Source organism: Furipterus horrens, unplaced genomic scaffold (assembly GCF_987537825.1).
Source record: "Furipterus horrens unplaced genomic scaffold, mFurHor1.1.pri manual_scaffold_7, whole genome shotgun sequence".
NCBI classification, from domain to species: domain Eukaryota; kingdom Metazoa; phylum Chordata; class Mammalia; order Chiroptera; family Furipteridae; genus Furipterus; species Furipterus horrens.
In genome coordinates, this window is record NW_028327177.1 from 18,807,851 (window position 1) to 18,813,334 (window position 5,484).

Consider the following 5,484-nt stretch of genomic DNA (forward strand, 5'->3'; position numbering starts at 1 on the left):
CATTTTTTTCATGAAAGAATAAGACTACACACATGTAATTTCCAGCTAGAATAAAGCTTTATCTTGGGCTTGGTAACAGTGGTTTTTAAGTGCAAAATAATACTGCATTAAACATATATGAGATGATTACTTAAAATGTAGATTCTCCATAGCCTCAACATCATAATTCCAATTAATGGATATTTAAATTTAACTGAAGTCCAGGCAATACTTGATTACATAAAGAAACATGTCTTTAGAGGATTAAATATATTTTTGACTCCATACACTTTAAAAGACTGGGTACTCATTATATCCTCAAAGGAAATAATAACCCCCCAAGGCACAGTTTGTAAAGTGCAAATTGGCTTTTAAACTTGAATCAGTTGTTTACTTCTGTCTCTATTATTTTGAGGAGATAAGTGAGATTTTTGTCTACAAAAATGAAATTAAAACATGGAGGACAAAACCCGATACCTGTGTGAAACTCTCTGGAGGCTTTTAATGAGCTCCTGTGAAATGGCATTCTTCTCACTTTTTCTGGCATTAGAAAATAAAGTTTTGTATATCTCTCAGAGACTTCAAAAGACAACGTAAGCCTTTCATTTATTTGTGGAAAGTCTTTATCCCAGGAAACCGAATGACCTCACCTTTTACATTGGTTGGCAAGAATGAGTAATGATACAACAAGCTGTTTTGAAAGGGACTCGAGAAGCTTTAGGTCTTTGACAGCTTAGAGGACACCAGGGACTCTAGGAATGTAGCGCAAATGAATTTATTTAGTTATTAACACTTGAATAACGGGATGGTTGTTTCATTCATTCAATAACATTTTAAATATATAATTGCTCTAGGTTAAATTTTATTCAGAAATGTACAGGAATGAAAAAGGATGAGGTGGAATACTTTTTCTGCAGTTATTTTAACTGATATACTTCCCCATTTAGATCAAACACATAAAAACTTATGGATGCAGTGAACACAATACTAACAGGAAAGTGGTTGATGTTTACATTAGAAAAGAAGAAAGGCCTCAATAAATCACCAAAACTTATGCCTCAAGAAACTAGGAAAAAAGCAAACTAAAGTCAGCAGAATAAGGAAATAATAAAGTTAGAGAAGAGAGAAATAAAATAGAGAACAAATAGAAAAGACAACTGATAAAGTCAACAATTGCAAGTGGCAAAGCACCGGGCCAGGCAGGAGTCAGGATGGTGGCCCAGAGCAAGACTAAATTGTTTAAGAATCTGATTCACAAGAAGTTCACGCGAAGGGGACTGGACTCAGAAACCCAGAAACAAATAGAATAGGAAGAAAAAATCATTACTGAAGAGCACTGTTACTTGGATTTGCCAGAGCTTAAAAAAAGAAAAGTTTTACAGAAAAGTAGAGTTTCTTGTTTTGTGAAAATGTTCTCTATGGAAGAATGCCATTTAGAGAATTTAATCCTGAGGCTGAGAAATTATTGCTTCAGCTCAATGCTAAGAATGAAGAAGAAGAAGAAGTTAAAAAATGAAAGAGTGGAGCCTGATGTGTCAGATGAAGACATGGCTAGATGATATGAGACCTTGGTGGGGACAACTAGAAGAAAGTCTGACAAAAAAAATGAGATGGGTCTACTTACAATGAGGATGAAAATGGAGACATAAAATCAATTACAGTGAAGAAGAATATGTTCTAAAAGCCCTATGATTAAAATGAATAGACTCAGGGACACCTTGTGAGAGTTACTATATTTTGAAATGCATATTAATGGCTTATCTATAATTATTAGTATAAAAATGTTTATTTATAAAGAAATGTGTAATTTTTGGAAAACTCTGTTTTGAAACAACTGTGTGGTGGACAATATACATCATTTGCTTAATGGTATTCATCAGGAGTGAATTTTTAGCCCATGGTCTTCAAATGTACGTAGGTTCTTGGTTGCTTCCTAAAGGTGCTTTGATCTCAGATTTTTAAAAATACGTCTCTCTCTTCACTAACCTTAAATTGACTAATAAATTAATAGCAATGTTTAAAGTGTTCTTATATTTACATTTTAAAGTCTTAATTATGTCAAGCCAATTCATACATACATTTCGGAATTAAATATTGTAAGAAGTAATTATATGTAAATTCATCAAGAACAAACATGCCTGTCTTGCCTAAAGTATTTGGATGCTAACAAGTCATTGTCAGTTTGTGGAATTATGTTTTTTGTTGTTGTTTAAAGTCTTTAATCAATGAAGAATGGTAAATGTTCTATAATAAAAAGTGAACAAATTCAAGAGTCAGGTTTCTGAGAAGATGAACAAAAGCAACATACCCTTAGCTAGATTAAATAAGACAAGACAAAGACTCAAATGATTAAAATTAAAAATGGAAGTGAAACACTGCAACTGATGTCGCAGAAATAAAAACAGTAATGAGACTACTATGAACAATTGTGCACAAATTAGATAGCCTAGAAGAAATTAATCAACTTCCAGAAACATACACACTACCAAAGACGAATCATGAAGGAATAAATAAATTTGAACAGATCTATAATTAGTAATTGAAAACCACCAAAGAAAGAAAAGCACAGGGCCCCATGGTTTTACTGAAGAATTCTACTGCACATTTAAGAGAAATTAACATCAATTCTTCTCAAACATCCAAAGAAAATTCTATCACATGATACAATATGGATGAGCCAGGAGAACATTATTCTAAGTGAAGTAAGCCAGACACACACACACACACACACACACACACAATATGATACTATTCATATTCTAAAATATAGTATCAATTTTAGAAGATTTTCCTATTTTCAGTTTTTGTTAAATCTTAAGTTTAAATTCCTGGGACCCAAATCAGAACTTATATTAGACACTCTGGAGTATAATTAAGAAAATTCATTTTGTACAGGTACCACCCTTGACTGTATACACATAGAATAACACTTGCTTTCTTCTGTTCTTTGGCCACAAGGAATATATTCATTTTATCTACAGTCACTTTTTATACTCTTCTTTGAAAGATTAAACATTTTATATGCCTATTCTGAATTCTGCGCTTCTATTAAAATGTAGGTTTGGGTGGCAGGTCAATATAGCACTGTATTTCAGGGAGCCCATTAATTTTCTCAATATAAGTGAACATATTTGTTCCCTTAATATTTTATATTATTACCCTCATTAGATTCTCAAACAGACTGCTGACATAAGGGGAAAAATCCTTTAAAAACAACTGATATGTGATTTTTTTTTCAAAGTAAATAACTTCACTTTATCTGAACTATCCTGTTGATAGACGGTCAATAACAATCAGGACTGGAATCTTACAGTACTATTAATGATATAAACTGATAGTTCTGGTTGATAATGTTTGTGTAACTTTAAGCCAGACTTGGATGTCCTCTCCATTGTTTCACATTAATTCAAATATGAAGCTACTGTGACATTCAAGCTCTTTATTCCACTCGCTTTCTTCCTTTCCTTTTCTCAAATTGCAATACCTGCACAATCCTCTATAACAATATGGACATTAACAGAGAACTGAATAAAATTTAGGAGGGTTGCAAAGACAATTCTGGGATTTATAAAGATTATTGAAAGTTCCTTTAAAGAAGTGAAAGAAAAGAGTTCAAAAAAATGAAAAGTCTCTATGTTCTCTAGGTAGAGAAGAGAGAAGAGATGCTCAGATCTGGGGCTTTCCCTGTACTGTGGTTTTTGCTTTTCTGTCTCCTATGGTGACTTGTAGACTGCCCTGCAAAGAGGAAGTTTGTGTGGATGATGCTGATAGCACTAAACACACAAGTGGATTTTGAAGCCACGGTGAGTGTTCAAAGAAAAAAAACAGATGGCCGTTTCTTAGAAACTAAGTGCATTCCTCTGCAGATAGTGTTTACAATATTTTACCATCGCACAGGAGCAGATAATGCAGATAATTAGGGTAATTACAACTCTTTAAAGACACAAGGAATAGGTCTAAGCCAAATTCCTTTAATTCTAATTTTAAAAATCGTGAAATTCTAAGGGGAACTTTGACAAAGTAATTATTTTATGAGATGCAGTAATGCTTACAATGGTGGCATGTGAGCTTGAATAGGTTGTCTACTTCAATATTGTGTTCAAATGTCAATTATATAATTAAGGGAATAAAATCAGGTGACTTCTACTTCACATAATAATGGATACATTGGAAAGGAAAGCTTTAATGCTAGTTTGTAGACGCAAAAATAAATAAGTCCACAAGCATATACACATATACCAAATAATCAGAAATACTACACATATGCCAACTGAGCAGAAATACTAAGTGATTTAATTTGATGTCATTTTAGAATATTTTAGCCCTTCATCATGGATGTCCATCCCAACTGGGCTTTCACATGACACTAGCACTAGCTACCCTCTGACAGCAACGACATGTAAGATGCTGAGCACGGACAGCCCAGCTGCGCCAAATCAACCCACACAACTCTAAGAGAAAATAAAACTGTGTGATACTGAACCACTAGGTGGTGGAGTGACTTATCATACAGCAATAGATAATAGAAAGGCCCATCATGGCAAAATTGCTTGACCCTGTCTTTTTACTCACCCGCAAGATGCCTTGGTTGAGACGGAGAGAACAGATGAGGGCTGGCGCGGTATCTCAATCTCTCTTTCTACATTGTTTCTCCACGTGAATAACGGCACTTCCTTACAATATGGTGGCTTCAGGGTAGTCAGACTTCTTACGTGGTGGCTCAGAGATTCTAAGGGCACAAAAATGTGAACAAATATAGCGTCTCAAAGCTTGGAACTGACACAGAATTACTTCTACAGCAAATTTGTTCATTGAAATATACTCATAGAACCAGGTCGGATTCACTATAGGATGTAACTAAGCAAGGAAAATACAAGTAGACAGAATTTATTTGATGGCATACTTTGAAATCTCGCCACTCTATGGGGCCCCTCTGAGGTGGGTCTCCCCCAACGCCCTCGGCTCAGTGGAAACGCACTGTCCAGCAATGGTCTCAGGATAGCGCATGAGAGACAATAGGTAACCCAAACACTGTGTTTTGTCTGGGAGGAGGAAAGGTGGCTGATGTCTCTAGGGGAGAAAAGCCCTGATCAAGCCTTTCATGCTCCCTTTATTAAGAAGGGTATCCAGTGGGTAGAGAGTCAGGATACGCAAATCATCAATGAATTTCAAACCCTTGGATTACTGTTAATAATCACTGATTACTAATAACAATGCAAGGAACGCAGTGAGCATCCTGGGTCACGGTCTATTATGCATCCTGGCACTATGTGGACATCAAGTGAATACACCTTCCAGGTACTTGATGTTACACATGGTCTGTAGCTAACTTAGATGAGAAAAACAGCAAGCTTCAAAGCGGAATATTCATTCCTTAAATCCAATTCCCACCGGAACCCCCTGAATGAGCTTTTGAGTCATGTCTGTCTCCAGCCTTCCCGGTCTTCCGGTCAAGACTTACAGGCCTCCTGGGCGCCCTAGCCTGTGACTGGGCTACAATTCCCA

At 35.6% G+C, this 5,484-nt stretch overlaps 1 pseudogene; it reads left to right on the plus strand.

Annotated features, from left to right (window-relative positions):
- The first annotated feature begins 1,190 nt into the window (after nucleotides 1-1,190).
- Nucleotides 1,191-1,675, plus strand: LOC150004086 (M-phase phosphoprotein 6 pseudogene; annotated as a pseudogene).
- Nucleotides 1,676-5,484: the final 3,809 nt, after the last annotated feature.